Raw genomic sequence first — 19,642 nt, 5'->3', positions numbered from 1 at the left:
ACACCTGGATCTCAGTTATAACCTGCAGATTTTCATTCCTCCCAGTACTTTGACAAATATACCCTTTTGGGTCCATCTACCCCCCGCCCCCCAGCCCAGCTTTATTGAGATGTAATCAACAAATAAAATAGTAAGATATTTAAAGTGTACAATGTGATGCTTTGATATACACAGACATTGTGAAGGGAATCCTCCCAGCCCCCATCAAGTTACTGTTTGTTTCTTTTAGAGAGGTGTAGAGGATAGGATGTGTATGAGAAAAGTGGTCCAGACCCTGAACAGAATTCTATTGTGTAAACCAATCCTTCCTGAAGATGATTTTTCTTTGGTCCATATTTACAGTATAACTTGATATAAATATTATTAATTAAAAGTTTTCTTATATAATGGTGATGATCAGCAATACAGCTTTTTGAGCTTGATTTCAAAAGCTGCTTTTTAAAAAGCTTTTAAACTTGTTAAATACTACATCATTACTGTGTATTTTTTTTGTTAGCTTTTATGGAGGAATGACCATGAATTATATACTTAGTTATCTAAATGAAACTTAGTCCTTTCTAATATAGAGCCCCTCCACTACCTTTTTAAAAAAGGATGTTACATACTAAATCTAAGAAATTGAACCAGATATTTGTGCACCATTTAAAAATTACCTGCATTTATCACCCAAAGAAGGAAAAACAAAGATTTTAGCCAAAAGATAGGTTTTCCTAAACTAATTTTTCTCTCTTTAATCTCTTGGGCTTCACTTAGCTCGGTGGAGTTAATTAGCATATGGAGCCAGGGAATTCCTGGCAATTCTATATCAGGAATCTTGTGGAAAATAGGTTGATATGTAAAATGAGAAAATGCTGGTGACCAGACTAAAATATACCAAGGGTTAAATAGGCAAAAGAACTTTTCATATAAATGTTTTGATTAAAGGAATAGTGAGTATAAAACAATGATGTCTATTTTCTGGAGTTAAGAGAGCTAAAATTTTGAGAAACAAATTTGGGAATTATTGGGTTAAAGCGGCAGTTTTCAACCAGTGTTCCACAAGAGGCACACTGACGTGCCACAAGAATTTTTAAAATATGCTATACCTATTTAGGCGCACTGACCTCTTTTCCCTTAAAGATTGTCAAAAGATGACAACAGCCAACAACAATAGCTGTCCAGTATAAATGAATCAAAATTATGCCTTTTTTTTTTTTTTGGTAAGACAGGGAAATACATTTTTTTGGTGTGCAGCAGAATTTTAGTAATTATGTGTGCCATGAAATGGAAAAGGTTAAAAATTGCTGGATTAAAGCACTCTAAGGTCCTTTTCAGGTGATTGACAGACATTGACAGTGTACAGTGCATGTTAAAATAACTAGGGCAGCCACTAAGAGGAAGGGAGGGACCGGTGGCAGGTAGAGAGAACTTCTGAACTAGAAGAAAAGAATGGAGAAAAAAAACTCACAAAGAAAGGCAGGAAAGTGAGTTAACAAAAACAAAACAAGTAGAAACAACATAAATCTAAGTATATAAGTAATCCTAAAACATGGAAATGGACTCAGCTATTCAGTTAAAATCAAAGATTGTGAAATGGGAATTTTATTTTAAAGTAACTATAGGGTATTTACAAGGGATACATCTAAAAAGGTAAGGCCCTAGCCAGTTTGGTTCAGTGGATAGAAGTCGGCCTGCAGACCAAAGGGTCCCAGGTTTGATTCCAGTCAAGGGCACATGCCCAGGTTGTGGGTCGATCCCTAGTGTGAGGCATGCAAAAGGCAGCCAATCAATGATTATCTCTCATCATTGATGTTTCTATCTCCCTCTGTGAAATTAAGTAAATAAAAGGATAAGGACTCAAGTGAAAAAATACAGAAGATATACAAGACAAATAGTATCCAAGAAAAAGCTGTTGTATTTACATACCAAACAAAATAGTCTTTAAGGCAAATACACTTTTAAAAAGAGTTAAAGTCACTAGAGAATAGTAAAATTTTCAACTCATCAGGAAGAAGTAATGACTCTGGTCTTGTATGTTCCTAAATAATATAGACTGGGAATATTCACAAAGCAAATAAACAAATTGACAAGTTTACTCAATATTTTAAAACTATCTGGAGCAGCCCTAACTGGTTTGGCTCAGTGGATAGAGCATCGGCCTGCGGAGTGAATGGTCCCGGGTTCGTTTCCGGTCAAGGGCATATACCTTGGTTGTGGGCACATCCCCAGTAGGGGGTGTGCAGGAGGCAGCTGATTGAGGTTTCTCTCTCCTTGATGTTTCTAATTCTCTATCCCTCTTCCTTCCACTCTGTAAAAAAATCAATAAAATATATATTTTTAAAAAAAGCTATCTGGAGCAAAGGCAATTCTAAATTCATTTCTATCATTTTTAAATTTCTTATACTTGGATGACTAAAAATATGGGAGATGGAGTTCTTTGTAAGAGATGAGAACTGACTCCCAAATTTTTTCATGGTCTTGACCTGGCTCTTTCTACAAGGTTCTTTCCTCAACAGTTATGGATAACCATTCAGGCTGGCCTCATAGGGCTATGTGTAAGTTGGAAGGTTTACACCCTTTTAGAGAACTGTGTCTCAATTCGGGAGTGCCAAGAAGCATGGGCTGGGAAAGTTATAGGACACTAGGGGCCCAGTGCACAAATTCCTGCACCTTGAAAGGAACTGTGGGCCACTAGGCTGCTGTGGGCACGGGTGGGTCTTGGCCCTTCCTCTCTGCCCACGCCTGGCCCCTCCCACTGTGGCCCCCAGTCCCCTGTCTGCCAGTAGCCCTGCTCCTGCTGCCGCTGCTGCTTTCACACACTGCGCTGGCCCCACTCGCACCCGCTGATGTTGTGGAGTGGTTGGGGCTGGTGCCAGCAGCGGGTGTGAGCGGCAGCTGCTGCCTTGATCACCCCTCAAGCAGGAGGAGGTGGAGAAGTCGTTGGGTGATTGGGGTCGTCAGCTGCCACTCACACCCGTTGATGGTGTCAAGCGATCGGGACCAGCACTGGGTGTTGGCAGCGGGTGCAAGTGGCGGCTCTGGCACTAGCAGCAGATATGAGTGGGACCATTGCTGGCAGCGGGTCTGAGAGGCAGCTGCCAGCCCCTATTGCCCCTCAGGTGCAGAGGGGGGTGTGGAGAAGCCCTCAGGGACAATTGGGGCTGGCATCACCGCCTGCACCTGCTGACAGTGCTGAGCGATCGGGCTGGCACTGGACGCTGTCAGCAGGTGCGAGCAGGGTTCCAGTGCCGGCAGTGAGTGTGAGTGGGGCCAGTGCTGGCAGCAGGCGCGAGCGCCCAGTGGGACCACAGCATGTGGGAGTAAAGAATTTTCAGTAACCACCAGAGGCCCGCCCCGATGACTGCAACCAGCACCACCCCCTTGGTCTGGCGCCCCCGTTCACCTGCTCCACCATCCTGCTGCGGCCGATGCCAGCCATGTTCCATGCTCTGCTGCCTGCTGCCGACGCCCGCCATGTTCTGCGTGTGCCCCCTGGTGGTCAGTACACATAATAGCGATCTGTTTGGTTGTTCCGCCATTTGGTTTATTTGCATAGTAGGGTTTTATATATATAGGTATATATATATTTTACCCTCAAGTCTTTCTTCCCACTGACCCTACATGTTTTTACAATGCAATAAAAGTCCTAGGGCAGGGGTGGGCAACCTTTTTGTGAGTGTGTGCCAAAACCAGCAAAATCTCTGACTCAAAATTCTTCTGCATGCCAACCCTAATTTTTTGAGAACATGTTATGCCTACTTGATATCTCTTAAGGTGTACATATGTGAAGAACCTTGAAGAAATAATAAAATTCATTCGAGCGACAAAAACACAGTATATGATGATGAAAAATACATTTATTTTTTAATGTATACATGTAAACTGATAGTCCGACAAAAAACTTTATGACTCCGTTTGATATTATCAGTGGGACTTTTGCTGCTGCATCACTGATGACAGATTTTACATCAGGTTTATATTTCGTGACCTTCAGAGATATGCACGAGCTGCTACTTTCATCCGTCAGGCTACTCCTATTATGAGACTTAACAAAATTCATCACTGAGAACAAAGATTCACAGTTGTAAATGGAAGATTATAAGAGAGGGTTTCGCGTGCCAGCAAAAATTACTCGCGTGCCATGTTTGGCATGCGTGCCAGGGGTTGCCCACCCCTGTCCTAGGGTATGATAGGAAATTTCTGAATAGGTAGAATTGTGGATGATTTACTATATTTTTCTTTTAAAAAAGTAGAGGTATCCTATATAATAAAAGCCTAATATGCAAATCAACTGAATGGCAGAAAGACCAGTCGCTATGACGCGTACTGACCAGCAGGGGGCAGACGCTCTATGTAGGAGCTTCCCCCAGCCTGCAGGCCCCAGGCTAGCCAAGGCGGGTGCCAGCGGCGGTCCCCCGATCGCCCCGCTGGTCACCCCACAGATCGCTCTGATTGCTGGCCAGGCCTAGGGACTCTACCCGTGCACGAATTTCATGCACCGGGTCTCTAGTTCAGGGGTCCTCACACTTTTTAAACAGGGGCCAGTTCACTGTCCCTCAGACCGTTGGAGGGCCGGACTATAGTTTTAAAAAAAACTATGAACAAATTCCTATGCACACTGCACATATCTTATTTTGAAGTAAAAAAACAAAACGGGAACAAATACAGTATTTGTATTTGCATGTGGCCCGCGGGCCTTAGTTTGAGGACCCCTGCTCTAGTTGTTTAATAAACGTGAACAATAAAATTCTATATTGCATTCCTTGTAAAATTTCTGTTTGACCAACTTGGAATTTTACTGGAATAATCCATAATCCATTATATTTAAGCTTTCAAATCTGATTACATAAATTAAACTGATATACACTTTCCCTTTAAACTTTAGTTTATAATACACATGATATGTTTTTATTCATTACTATTTTCTACCATTGTGAAAATATATGTGAGAAGAGGGGGACCAGCAAATTGGTTTAAGTTTTTCCATGCAGATAATGATAAAGAAAGTAGAGATAGAGAAAATGAAAATACTAGTATTGAATTTCTCAGTGAGTGGGGAGTTTATTTCCTACAGTTAACATGGAAAGATATCACTAAACTTGCCCTAGCTGGTTTGGCTCAGTGGATAGAGCATCGGCCTGTGGACTGAAGGATCCAGGTTCGAGTCCGGTCAAGGGCACATACCCAGGTTGTGGTCTCGATCCCCAGTAGGGGATGTTCAGGAGGCAGCCGATCATTGATTCTCATCATTTTTTCTATCTCTTCCTCTCCCTTCTGCTCTGAAATCAATAAAAATATATTTTAAAAGGAAAGGAAAAGAAAAATACCACAAAATTTAAGCCATCTAGTATTTTGTTAAGCCCCACGTTTGGTATTTTGCTCTTCTCTCACAGTTCTGGAGGCTGATAGTCCAAAACCCAAGGTATGATCAGGGCCATGATCACTCCCAAGTGGCTAGGGAAGAATCCTTCCTTGCCTCATACAACTTTTGTAGCTCGTTTCTTGGCTTTTGGCTGCATCACCATCCCAATGTCTTCACATGACCCCCTACTCTATGTGTCTCCAAACCTCCCTGTGTATAAGTATACTAGAGGCCCGATACACAGAATTCATGCAAGAGTAGGCCTTTCTTCCCTGGGCTGCTGGGGGAAGCACCCGGGACCTGGGCTTCCCTCACAGAGGGAGGCCCCGCCTACCCACCAGAGCCCCCTGATTGATCACCCCCCTGCCGGTGACCTGGGCCTCCCTCTGCGGGACAATCATGGGGTGATGGCCGGGCCCCCGGCCAATCGCATCACACCCGCCTTGGGTGGCCTGGTGCCAGTGGGTGTCATAGCATGGTCCCAGGTGGTCGTCCAGATGGTTGTCCGGATGGTCCTTCTGCTGTTTGGCCGTTCGGTCAATTTGCATTTTACGTTTTTATTATATAGAATAAACTATTGGGTTTAAAGCCTATCCTAGTCCAGTATGATCACATTTCAACTTCATTACATATTCCAAGATCCTGTTTCCAAATAAAGTCACATTCACAGGTACCATGGTTAGGGCTTAAACATCATTTTGGAGACAATCCAACACACAACCTGGAAATCAGTAAACTTAGCTGAAACAGCTCATTCTGTGAAAATAAGCTTAGATACACAAATCCTTAAAATTACCATCATAAGTTTGATCAAATCTAGCTGAAATGCAAGTTTCTTTTTTTTTAAAGTTTTTTTTTTAAATATATTTTATTGATTTTTTACAGAGAGGAAGGGAGAGAGATAGAGAGTTAGAAACATCGATGAGAGAGAAACATCGATCAGCTGCCTCCTGCACATCTCCCACTGGGGATGTGCCCGCAACCCAGGTACATGCCCTTGACCGGAATCGAACCTGGGACCTTTCAGTCCACAGGCCGACGCTCTATCCACTGAGCCAAACCGGTTTCGGCTGCAAGTTTCTTTTTTAAAAGCACACACACACACAAAACTTAGATCTATGAGTTTTCTCAAAACTATTCCAGAATGAGTTTTGAGCAAGTTACAGTATAGGAAGATAAGCAGTTGAAATATAGGATGGGGTATAAGCATAGACATAGTTCTCACTGAAGGGCTTTTTTAAAAAATATATATTTTATTGATTTTTTTTCAGAGAGGAAGGGAGAGAGATAGAGAGTTAGAAACATCAATGAGAAAGAAACACCGATCAGCTGCCTCCTGCACATCTCCCACCGGGGATGTGCCCGCAACCCAGGTACATGCCCCCGACCGGAATCGAACCTGGGACCTTTCAGTCCGCAGGCCGACGCTCTATCCACTGAGCCAAACCAGTTTCGGCGACTGAAGGGCTTTTATGTGAGGATGAGGTATAGAAATGTGTAGGCAACAAAAGACATTCAACCTTTTTCTGGAATCCATGGGAAATGAGCAACATCAACTCTAGAGGGCTATAGGGGAATAGAAACCCTTAGAAAAAGCATGGCTGAGTTAAGGCAGAAAGTAGAGGTAGAACCTTTATTGAGATTTAGCTCATTAGCAGTGTTTGTGCCATTTCCAATGGCACAGATAGTAGTGGAGGGGAAGTATGGGTTAAGATGGTAGACTGCAGTGGCTGTGCCCACAGGACTGATGAGTAGGAGCTGAAGAGGTCTTACAGTTTGTTTGGCTTTTTGGTGTAAGGTCTCTGGATTATTTCAGACACCTTTTTTTTTCTTTTTAAAAAATGTATTTTTATTTTATTTAGAGAGAAAGTGAGAGGGAGAGAGAGAGAGAGGGAGAAAAACATCAATGATGAGAGAAAATCATTGATTGGCTGCCTCCTGGGGAGGATCTACTACACAACCTGGGCATGTGCCCTAACTGGAATCGAACCTTGACCTCCTGGTTTATAGGTCGATTCTCAACCACTGAGTCGCACCAGCCAGGCTCAACTTTTTTTTTTTTTTTTTTTTTTACCTATAAACAGAACCAGTTTTAATTTTTTCTAACTTCATTTAGTTGAAATGGTTGAATATCTGGTTGCCTGGGTTGCTGAGATAATTGAAGGATTCCAAGCCAATACATAATCCAGGAAGGAAATGGCAAGGAGAAGGCAATTTTTTGAGATGATAGACACATACAGAATGTGGTTATTGGGGAAACATGCAATCTTCATATATGTCCCAGGAAAATAAAAGTTAATTTTATTTTGACATACTAAGAATAAATATGGGTCTTTCATATTTTATTCACTTTAAAAAATGTATGTACTAGTACTTTATCAACTAAAAATAGATTGCTTGATGGTTCCAGAACTTGCTTTGCATTTTTTCCACATTAGCAATTTTTCTTAGGCTTTTTTTCCTATTTGGTATATCCATCTGCTATATTTCTTAATTATCAGCTATCAAAATGTATTCATCATCAAAAGCAGAGATCACTTGTTACTCTTTTATTGAGCCTTTCCTATACCTGTCTGCCTTTGCCCACTCAGGAATCATAGGTTTCTAAATAGTAACTACCAATAATTGAGTCTTTAATATTTGCTGCACTCAGTGTTCTAAAAGCTTTATCTTGTGTTATGTTCATATCAAGTCTATGAAGTATAGTCACATTTCTATTTTACAGATTACGAAATAGAATTTACAAAGCTGGTAATTTGCCATGCATTTTCCTTTTACAGATGAGAAAATAGAAATTTACATACCTAGTAATTATTAGTTCTCAAACCATTATTGTAATAGTGCATCTTTAGAGATAAATTGGGAAGCTAAAGACGATTTCAATTGTTTTACTTTATAAGTGAACAAGGCAAGGCTAATTGATTTGAAGTAAAATGAAGCAGTTGTACTTAGGAACTATAATGAGCAGACTGGATATGGCAGAGTACCAAATCAGTCAATCTTAACAGCTTGGTAAGTTATCACTGGACTGGGGAAAATGAAATTAAAATTATGAGAGAAAGGAAAAATATATAAATAGATCTGTGGTAGGCAGTTAGACATGAGCAGAGGTCACCAGGGAGGAAAGCCCTGGGTGCTTAGCAATGGGAACGGCTGGGAAAACAAGGATCTTGCGCCCAGGGTAACCTCTCCTCCCCTAGCATATGATTGATTGGTCATGCGATTTGGATCCCTTGACTTTTCATATCGCTGGTCATGTGGGATAGAGATAATATCTAGGCCTCAGTTGTATTTCAGCTCCAGGTCCAGAGAAGCAGCAAAACTTGACAAGCAACACCGAGGCTGACCTCAGGACCAGCTGCATTGATGACTCCCTGCACTGGCGCTAACCAATCAGTGGAGACCTCCACCCAAAATGACCCACCTGGAAAGCTGATGAATATTTTATGGAGATCCTCTCCTGGAACCTCCCCTAGAGGACAGAGGACCCAGCGCCCTCTTCCAGGATCATGCCCAAACCTTTCTCCTCTCCCTTCTCCTTTCTCTCTGTAGGCACGTTACATCTTGAGCCTCTTTCTTCTACCACTCACTTTTACCTCTGTGACTTTCTAAATAAACCGTCTCATAATTTGAGTCCTAACTCTGAATTTTTTTCTAGCCAGAACTCAAGTACCGTGGTTGCTAAGCCAAGGTCCAGTCTGACCCCACTGGTCTAACACCTGGTACTGTTCTTGCTGCTGGCAACTGATCTAGAATGTTCTCTATCGGTATGATAGACATTTAAAGGGGCAAGAAAAGAACAGACTACAGGGTATACATAATAATTTAAAAATAATAGAAGTGTTATCAGCACCAGAAAAGATGTTATCAGACAGCCTTCTGAGTTTAAGGAAGAGGGCTGTCCCCTCCTCGGTTTTTGTCAGTCTCATAAGAAAGACTTCTGCCCTAACCAGTTTGGCTCAGTGGATAGAGCGTTGGCCTGCAGACTGAAAGGTCCCGGGTTCGATTCAGGTGAAGGGCATGAACCTTGGTTTCAGGCACATCCCCAGTAGGAGGTGCGCAGGAGGCAGCTGATCGAAGTTTCTCTCTCATCGATGTTTCTAGCTCTCTATCCCTCTCCCTTCCTCTCTGTAAAAAAATCAATAAAATATATTTTTTAAAAATAGTATACTTGGCATATGGCACAAGTGGGCCCACCCAGCTAATCTGAGCCCACCACCTAGTGGGGATTCAGAATTTTTATACTTTCCTATCTACAGGCTTCAAGGTTCCTCTGCCATATATCTTAAGCATCAGACTAAATTTCAAGATCCCCCTTTTACTTTTTTGTGGATTTTCTGAGAACATCTGATAATTTTATCTTGGCAAGTCCTAAGACTGCTGACTTCTTTGTTCAATGGGTGAGATAAAATCCCCTTTTCCCTCCCCTTTCCCTCTCCTTTCCAGTATTCTCTGGTTAGAGAGGAGAGGTATTAACCATCAAGTGTCCTTGGTTGAGGAAGATAAGCCTGCTGCAAGCTTCCAAACTGTTTGGCCTTGTTTAGTTTTCTTGTCACTTGCCCTGGCTTATTGGCCTGTCTCAGAAGAGGGAATTCTGCTTCAGGAAAGCTTGAGTAGATGTAATTTATTCTATCTCCTGCTAAATACAAATAAAAACTCTGATGTTTATAGAAAACAAACATAAGGCTTTTAAAATGGAAAAAAGAAGGCAGACAGGGTTGGGACCATGGGACCTAAGGAATAAGATGGTGCTGAGTTAGCTGTTTTTTGTTTTTTATTATTTTTCTTTTGCCTCATGTATCCCAGACTTGGAGCTGAAAAGCTGGCAACCCTGAAATGCCAATTGGTGTAGACAGAAGAAAAAGAAGAAAAGCTGGCCCAGCTGGTGTGGCTCAGTGGTTGAGCTTCGAGCTATGAACCAGGAGGTCAGGGTTCGATTCCGGTCAGGGCATATGCCCAGGTTGTGGGTTCGATCCCCAGTGTGGGGTGTGCAGGAGGCAGCCAATCAATGAGCTATCTCTCTCTCCCACTCCCTTCCTCTCTGAAATCAATAAGAAAAAATATATTTTAAAAAAGAAAGAAGAAAAGTCCAAAATAAAGCCTGCTTCCACTAACCAAAGAATAAGGAAAGGGACAGCCTAGTAATGCCGAAAATGTTTACTGCTCTACTCCAGCCAAATACCACAGAAAAAACTGACCCCACCCATACTAACAAAGGTCTTGTGGGGGGCCTGAATTTTCACATTGGCCAGACTAAAGACTCCTCCCCTTTACAAGAGTGGTGTCAGAAAAGGATGAATAGGGAAATGGGACTATCATCCCCACTGGGTGGTGGTTATGAAACAGTACCCCCTTCTATGGTGTCATTGTAGACCATTTGGGGAACTGAAACTTCTACCCCAGCCCAGCAGTAATGAGGTACCCGCACTGCTTAACCTCATTACTAGGTGGTGTCATGTATGCTTACTGGAGAGTTAGAATTTTCACCACTGCTGAGTGTTAAGGCGACACACAACACTGTAGTGCTAGTGAAACCACCTGGAAAACAGTAATAATACACAGCCTTATCTGTCCTAGACAGTGGATGTCTAATGGGAAACTGGAGTTTCCATCCCTGTTTACAATAACAGGTGTCAAGACTGAGTGAGAAGCCTAGACTTTTACCCACGTCTGGCAGAAGGTGGTGTTTCTACTGTCTTAGCCACGATAGTGTCAGAAAAGCCAGCTAAAACAGAAGGTTTAAATAAGATCAAGTGCCGGGAGCCGGTCCATCCTTGCTGCTTGACACAGTCGCTGCAGAGAAGAAACATCTGCACAGCATATGTTTCAAGGGACCTGGCGTATATGGCATACTGTTCTTAATATGTTTGCTCCCTTTAGCACTATGTGTTTTAACCAAGGTCACCTCTCCGAGAAAGGTTGTTTTCCCAGGTAGGGATTTTTCCCTGAAGTTAAGGAGGGGATAAAACCTCTTAATTAAGTGCCAGGCAGGTAGTTAATCACTTTAACTACAAACAATCACCCTTAAGCTACATAATCTTTACTCCCTGGAATGGAGATAAGAAACGCCCTAACCTTTGCAATAGAAATTGACAGGATTAAAATCAACTAGTATAAATACAGATGTAACAAGACAACAAGAGAGAGAACCTAGAGAGAGAACCAAGAGACAGGACTTGGCTGGAGATCCTAGACAGAACCTAGAACCAGAACCTAGCCAGAGAACATGGCAAAAGATCCTGGACAGAACCTGGCTACAGAACTTGGCAAGAGAACCTAGACAGAACTTGGCTGGAGATCCTGAAGGGAGAACCTCGCTATGCTGATCAACTGAACGCTGACCCCGTGCCATTCCTTCTTCGCCGACTCCGTCCACACCTTTGGGGACCCCTGGACCCGCTGGGGTTGGACCCCAGCAATCAAGTCCCAAAACATAATACTCAAAATGTACACATTTCAATATAAAAAATCACAATACCAAAACCATAAAAGTCTCAACTTGAATAAAAATCAAGTTTTGCTGTGAACCTAAAATTGCTCTAAAAAATAGTCTATTAAAAACGTCAATAGGCCTGGCAAATGTTACTCACTTGGTTGAGCATTGTCCCATGCCCCAGAAGGTCACTGGTTCAATTCCTGGTTCAGACACATGCCTAGGTTGTGGGCTCAATCCCCAGTAGGGGGCATGCCGGAGGCAGCCAATTGATGTTTCACTCTGATCGATGTTTCTATCTCTCTCTCCTCCCTCTCTTTGAGATCAATAAAAAAATTTTTTTTAAAAAGTCAATAGATGCCAACAGAGATAACAGAGATGTTAGAATTATGTGACAAAGATTTAAAGCAGAGAATCGAAGATGGCGGCATAGGTAAACACCGGAGACTGCCGCCATAAACAACCACTTCAAAAATACAACTAAAAGTCGGAACGGACATCAACCAGAACCACAGGAAGGCTGGCTGAGGAGACTCTTCAACTAGAAGCAAAAACAACAGCATTCCGACGCACAGAGGAGGCGCAGTGTGGAAAATTTAAAGGTACGGTGGTGCGGCGGTGCGCGCGCAAAGCGGGCTGGTGGCTGAGGGCGCGGTTGTCGTTTTCACTCAGGAGTGAGTCTCAGACTCTGGGATACAGATCCGGGCGAGTCTCTAGGGACCCAGACTCAAACGGGAGAAGCGGGACTGTCTGGCTACGGCCCCTCCGAGGTTTGCAGCGGTTTCTGGGACAGAGAGGCAGAGCCCCTGGGGACAAACTGAGAGCGGCCATAGCTGCTCCCTCCCCCCGCCCTGTTGAGCTCGCCCCGCCCAAACCCTGCGCAGAGCCATTTGCCTATCGCCTCAGGCAAGGGCTGGACTAGCGCCTCCCCAGAAGACAGATGCTTTCCAAACAGCTGATTCCTACAGCCAGTCGGCCTGGTGGTCAAATCCCTCTAGTGTTAACTACAACAATTAAGGCTTGGCTAGAACAAGACTGCGCACAGAGACCACAAGGGGGTGCACCAAGAAAGCATAAAAGATGCGGAGACAAAAAAACATGACAGAAATGGAGGATATGGAGCTAAGAATCGCAATTTTGAGGGCTTGCCATAAATTTGTGCAGAGCCTCACGAAAACTAATGAGACCCTCGATGCTACGATAAAGAAATTAGAAAGTAAGCATACACGGACTGAAATAAAGAATATTAAACCCAATAGCAGACCAGAGGAGCACAAGAATCAAACCAAAGATTCGACAAAAAACACCCAATTGGAAAAGCAAAATGAAAAAAGAATCCGAAAGTGTGAAGATAGTGTAAGGAGCCTCTGGGACAGCTTTAAGCGGACTAATATCAGAATTATTGGAGTGCCAGAAGATGAGAGACAGCAAGATATTGAAAACCTATTTCAAGAAATAATGGCAGAAAACTTCCCCCATCTGGAGAAAGAAATGGACTTACAGGTCCAAGAAGCGCAGAGAACCCCAAACAAAAGGAATCCAAAGAGGACCACACCAAGACACATCATCATTAAAATGCCAAGAGCAAAAGACAAAGAGACAATCTTAAAAGCAGCAAGAGAAAGAGGCTCAATTACCTACAAGGGAATACCCATACGACTGTCAGCTGATTTCTCAACAGAAACTTTGCAGGCCAGAAGGGAATGGCAAGAAATATTCAAAGTGCTGAATACCAAGAACCTACAACCAAGATTACTTTATCCAGCAAAGCTATCATTCAGAATTGAAGGTCAGATAAAGAGCTTCACAGATAAGGAAAAGCTAAAGGAGTTCATCACCGCCAAACCAGTATTATATGAAATGCTGAAAGGTATCCTTTAAGAAGAGGAAGAAGAAGAAAAAGGTAAAGATACAAATTATGAACAACAAACATGCATCTATCAACAAATGAATCTAAGAATCAAGTGAATAAATAACCTGATGTACAGAATGAACTGGTGATTATAATAGAATCAGGGACATAGAAAGGGAATAGACTGACTATTCTTGGGGGGAAAAGGGGTGTGGGAGATGCGGGAAGTGATTGGACAAAAATCATGCACCTATGGATGAACACAATGGGTGGGGAGTGAGGGTGGAGGGTGGGGTGGGAGCTGGAAGGAGGGGAGTTATGGGGGGAAAAAAGAGGAACAAATGTAATAATCTGAACAATAAAGATTAAAAAAAAAAGATTTAAAGCAGCCATCATAAATATGCTTTAATGAGCAATTGCAAAAACATTTGAACAAATAAAAACTAGGAAGTGTTAGCAAGAAATAGAGGCATAAAGAAGAACCAAATGGAAATTATAGAATTGAAAATAATAACAGAAACATTTAAAAAACTCATTGGATGGGCTCAAATAATACACAGCCTAATCTGTCAGTATGAAGTTACAGAGGAACAACTCAGTGAATTTTAAGACATCCAACAAATAATTCAGTCTTATAGCAAAGATAAAATAGACTGAAAATAGTGCTTCAGAAACCTGTGAGATTATAAGAAAGACTAGTGTGCCAGTGCACGAATTCGTGCACATTGAAAGGAAATTAATTAGAAGAAATATTTTAATATTGCTATTTGCCCTTTCTCTATAATAGAAGTGTCAACCAAATTCATGATCAACAATGACAGATCGAAACACGTGTGCGATTGGCACTAGCAAGAGCATTATATGTATAGCGCATGCGCAAGTCAACTTAGCCTTTTATATATATAGAATAAACTTGCTTAATTAGACCTGCTTTCTAATTTAGCTAAACTTTTTCTAGCCCAGTGAAGCACCCCAACTTCTCTTTTAGGTGATTGTCAGCAACACAGCAATAAATATTAACACGAAGCAGATTATTATTATAGATCATGCAGGGAGAACAAAGGGTAAAATATTTAACTGCAGCAGTGTTTGACTATATTCTGCACAATTAATTTGAAGTCATTTTCAAGGTCCACAATTTCTTACTTCTTTTCAGTCAGGTCAAGTTTCTAAACTTTCTAAATCTCCATTTTCTGGCTAATGAAAAGAAAATAGGATTCCACCACCAAGTCTCCTATTTATCTACTCCAGGACTTCTGTGAGGATCAAATGAGATGAGGCATGGGAAATGCTTCACAGACATTTGGTTAAAGTGTAAAATGTTTTCACCTGTGTTCCTGGGCTGAAGAAACTCCAAGGAGGCTAGTCACTAGGGAGAGGAAGCCTGGCATTGCTACATGACGTCATTACCCAATGCCCACAGTGACCATTTCCAGGCTGGGCTGCGCTGTGGGCCACATTTTGCACCATGGGGTCTTGGCAGTGTTGGCTGTGATTTGGTGGGGTGTTACTCCAGGGTGGTGGTGGGGCCTGTGTCCCACCTTGGGGAAGCCAAGTGTTGGTTTGTCGGCACCAGGTCCGTGGTGCCGGCCAGTGCACATCATGGCAGCTCCTGTGTTAAGCATCTGCCCCTTGGTGGTCAGTGTGCATCATAGTGACCGCTCGGACTGTTGGACACATAGCATATTAGCCTTATATATATATAGATTATAATATTTATGTCATAGGAGTCCCACAGAGGAGGGGGAAAAGGAAAACAAGGCTAAATAAGTAGTTGAAGAAATAAAGTTTGTAAACATCACCCCTCCCCAAAGACATATAAATGTCAACGTAAGAAACATTCAAACCTATAGAGAATTTTTGTGAGTTTATTTGACTCAACAATTGCCAGGAAGCAAAATCTCAACAGATTGAGATAATTCTCCAGAGAATGGCAGTTTTGCACCTTATTTTATACTGATCAAAAGAGAAGATGCAAGTAGGTTACATAAAATCCATTGGTGATGAATTAGTGAGGTGGGAGAAAGCAAAGTGGGGGAAGGACCTCTGGGATTGGATGAAAAGTGAAATGATATACACATACTTATTTTACATAGGTGGGTACAGGATGGTTAACATTCAGCAACTAACATGATAACAATAACGAGAGGATTTATGGTTTCCACCATGGTGCATTGGTTGTGTCCTGAGGGGTCTGGATAAAGGGGAACTACCCTGACATTCCAAAGGTGTGTTATCATAGATGCAAAACACAATAGACAGGCTTAGTTAAGGTAAATATTGACGTTTGTCAGGGTAGTTTCTCGCCTATGAATCCATGCTATAAACTGCTTTTGGTTAAAAAGTTTCAATTTCATACTATCTTTTATGGTTACTTTAGGTCTCTGAGTTTGCAAGGCTACCACACAGGCCTTCCCTGAGCTTGTTAGGTTAGCATGTGGCCATATTCATCCACACCTCCCCGCTTTTGGTCATAAATCAATCCTAAAGATGACCAAACTTTTGGTTGGATAATGAGGTCCCATGGTGCTAGGAAGGCTTATTCTTAAGAAGTCTCATTATAGTGTTTACTCTGCTGAACAAAAGACCATTGGGGATGGGACAAGACAATAACCTTGGATGGAAGTCAAGGCCGAATTTTTTTTCTCCAAAGTGAAAGGCAGGTAAATGGGAGGCAGTCAGTAGTTCAGGGACTTTATTAAGAAAAGCACTCTGTATTATTTTTAACCTACTGGCTATTATGATCGAAGTTTTGTTGACTGTCTTACTTTTTTATATTTTGCATTTAATATAACATTCATTTTTAGTTGGAGGGCATAATATACACTGTTTCACTTTTTATAATCTGACCATGAGAGGGGTTTTTATTTACTATGGTCCATTTACTTTCCATTGGAAATGAAACTAGAGTGGGCTACCTGCCACTACTTGAGCCAATTAAGCAGAAACAGGGTTGAATCATGTATGAGCGTTTATCCCAATAATGCCTGCAAAAAAAACACAAAACAAACAAACAAAAACCACCAATAATGCCTGCAGTATGGGAGAGCAGCAGGTCATCCATGAAAATTTGCTCTACCCTTCCCCATAAGCAAGCTGCTTATATTGGGTAGGAGGACAAAGATTACATAGGAAATTAGGAATTATAGGCATGGGGAAGTAGGCATGGTTATAGGTTACAGGGAATGCTGGCTGGGGTCCCCAAAGGGTGGGCACCTCTGGGACCAGATTGTTTTAGCAACAAGGTTGTTACTCTTTCCATGATGATAAGCAGTTCTTGGAAAAAGAGAATGTTAACTCTCATGTCCTTGGATGTACAATTCCGAAGCCAGGTTAGAATATGCTTTCTCTAATCAAAACATAACAGAACAATGGAGATTAAAAATGGCGGCAGAGTAAGTGGATGCTACACAGACATGATCCCAGGACCAAACTGGAAATACAACTAAAATATAGAAAAACTCCCTGAATAATCAACTGAAGACTCACTGGAGAGAAACCTGATAACCAAAGACAGAAAGTAGAGACTGCATAGAGACTAGTAGGAGGGGCAGAGGTGTGAAAAGGCTGGCCGGGCTCCCACAGACAGCAACTGAAATTCTGGAGAGATATCTCAGCTGTGGGGGATTGCCACTGAGAACTCTGGGGTCTAATCCCCAAGCTGGGCCCCCTAGCGGAGAGCACCAGAACTGATAAGGATAGCCACATAACATCTGGTTGTGAAAAGCAGCGGGGTTGCTGTCTGCCAGGGAGGGATGGCTGGAAATGCAGGCAACCACTTAGAGCAGTGGTTCTCAACCTTCCTAATGCCGTGACCCTTTAATACAGTTCCTCATGTTGTGGTGACCCCCATCACAAAAACAATATGTAATTATTTTTTTTTTAATATTTTAATAATTTTTATTTCTTAAAGTATTACAAAGAGTATTACATATGACTCCTTTTTTCCCTCCCTTGACATTCCCCCGGCCCCTACCCCCCGCCCCCCCCCCCGCCCCGTGTCTTGTGTCCATTGGTTAATCTTATATGCATGCATATAAGTCCTTCAGTTGGTCTCTTAATCCCCCCCCCCAACCCTCCCCAGGCTTCCCACTGTAGTTTAACATTCTGTTCAATGTTGCTCTGCTTCTGTATCTACCCCTGTTCATCAGTCCATACTGGTCCCCTTTATTTGTCCCAACCTCACTGGAGTAATCTCAACCTCACCAGGGCCGTCTGAGCCTCACCAGGGCCGTTTCAACCTCACCGGGGCCGTCCCTACCTCACGGGGGCCATTTCAACCTCACCGGGGTAATATGTAATTATATATGTGTTTCCAATGGTCTTAGGTGACCCCTGTGAAAGGGTCATTTGACCCCCAAAGGGGTCGCGACCCACAGGTTGAGAACTGCTGACTTAGAGGGCCAATGCACAAGATTCCCTGTGGAGCTGCTCAGCCCGTGCTCTGATAGAGGGAGTGCAGAATGGACTGGAGCTGAGTGAGCAGAAGCTAGGGTTGGGGGCCATAGGGTTAGAACATAGAAGGCAGACACCCATGTATCTTGTGCTGAGTCATTACCTCAAACTTTTTTGAAGTGTATTTTGTCACATATGAGTATTGATACCCCAGCTTTTTTTTGTTTCCATTTGCATGGAAATGTTTTTTCCATCCCTTCACTCTTTTCCTATGTGAGTCTTTTGTCATCTTTTTCATGTAAGTCATCTTTTTCATGTAGACAATTGCTATCTAGGTGGTTATGCCTGGGGGGAAGACAGTTGACCCACCGTATTGGAAAACACCTTGCCCCACATTGTGGAGTTTCTGAGGCCTATTAAGAGACTGGCAATAACAGTTAGCCTCTGGGCAGAAGCAATTGCCCCACCATGTTGGAAAAACTCTCGCCACACCTGTGGATGATTGCCTGAGGACTATTCAAGACTGAACCCAATCAGTCTACAGGCAGAGGTGGTCTTTGGAGACTCTGAGTCTTTGCCTGATCTAATTAGTCAAAAACAGTGTTTGTCACTGTCCTGAACTAGAGATTGAGAGGTGTAACAGATCTATTTAATACATAGTCACAAACCCAAACAGGCAGCCAAAATGGGGAGACAAAAAAACAACTCCAAAATGAAAGAACAAGAGAATTCTCCAGAAGAGATAAATGAAATGGAGATAAGAAATTTATCTGATATTGAGTTCAGAATAATGATGGTAAAGATGCTTAACAGCATGAGAAAAGATATAGTAATGATGAAAACAGAAATAGAGAATGACAACAGAAATAACACATCGGAAGAAATACACAGCAGATTAGGGGAAGCTAAGGATCGCATAAGTGAATGATAAGACAGGGTAGAAAAAAGCATGAGGTATTCACGATAATAAAAAGCAAGGTTTTGAAACCAATGTTACTGTATCCAGCAAGGCTAGCATTCAAAATAGATGGTGCAATAGAACTTCCCAGACAAAAAAAGGGCTAAAGGAGTTTATCACCACCAAACCAGCGCTACAAGAAATGCTAGAGGGATTGTTACAGGGAGAAGAAATAGAGAGAGAAACTTAGGCATAAAGACCTAAAATGGCAAAAAATAAGTCCCTATGAATAATAACCTTAAAAGACTCACATAGGAAAAGAGTGAATGGATGGGAAAAAAATTTCCATGCAAATGGAAACAACAAAAAACTGGGGTAGAAATACACTTCAAAATGAAGGCCATCACAAGAGACAACAAAAGTCACTACATAATACTAAAGGGAGCAATCCAACAAGAGGATATAACCCTAGTAAACATATATGCACTCAATATAGGAGCACTTAAATATGTAAAAACTTCTAGAAGAATTTCATGGAGAGATTGACAGCAATATAGTCATAGTAGGGAACTTTTTTAAAAAAATTAAATCTTTATTGTTCAGATTACATTTGTTCCTCTTTTTTCTTCCACCATAACTCCCCTCCTCCCAGTTCCCACCCCACCCTCCGCCCTCACTCCCCACCCACTGTCCTCATCCATAGGTGCACGATTTTTGTCCAGT

At 42.2% G+C, this 19,642-nt stretch overlaps 1 protein-coding gene across 1 annotated transcript in view; it reads left to right on the top strand.

Moving 5' to 3' along the window:
• Positions 1-8,967, top strand: part of ZNF146 (zinc finger protein 146) — a 44,351-nt gene extending 35,384 nt beyond the window's left edge. Inside the window, exon 5 of the transcript XR_011468885.1 lies at positions 8,639-8,967. The gene's annotated coding sequence lies outside the window, so the exon portion shown is untranslated. The remainder of the gene's footprint in view (positions 1-8,638) is intronic.
• Positions 8,968-19,642: the final 10,675 nt, after the last annotated feature.

The sequence above is a fragment of the Myotis yumanensis genome, unplaced genomic scaffold, assembly GCF_028538775.1.
Source record: "Myotis yumanensis isolate MYYU_CA2020_CCGP unplaced genomic scaffold, mMyoYum1.0.hap1 SCAF_18, whole genome shotgun sequence".
In the NCBI taxonomy this organism is placed as follows: domain Eukaryota; kingdom Metazoa; phylum Chordata; class Mammalia; order Chiroptera; family Vespertilionidae; genus Myotis; species Myotis yumanensis.
This window is presented reverse-complemented; position numbering and strand designations above follow the sequence as displayed.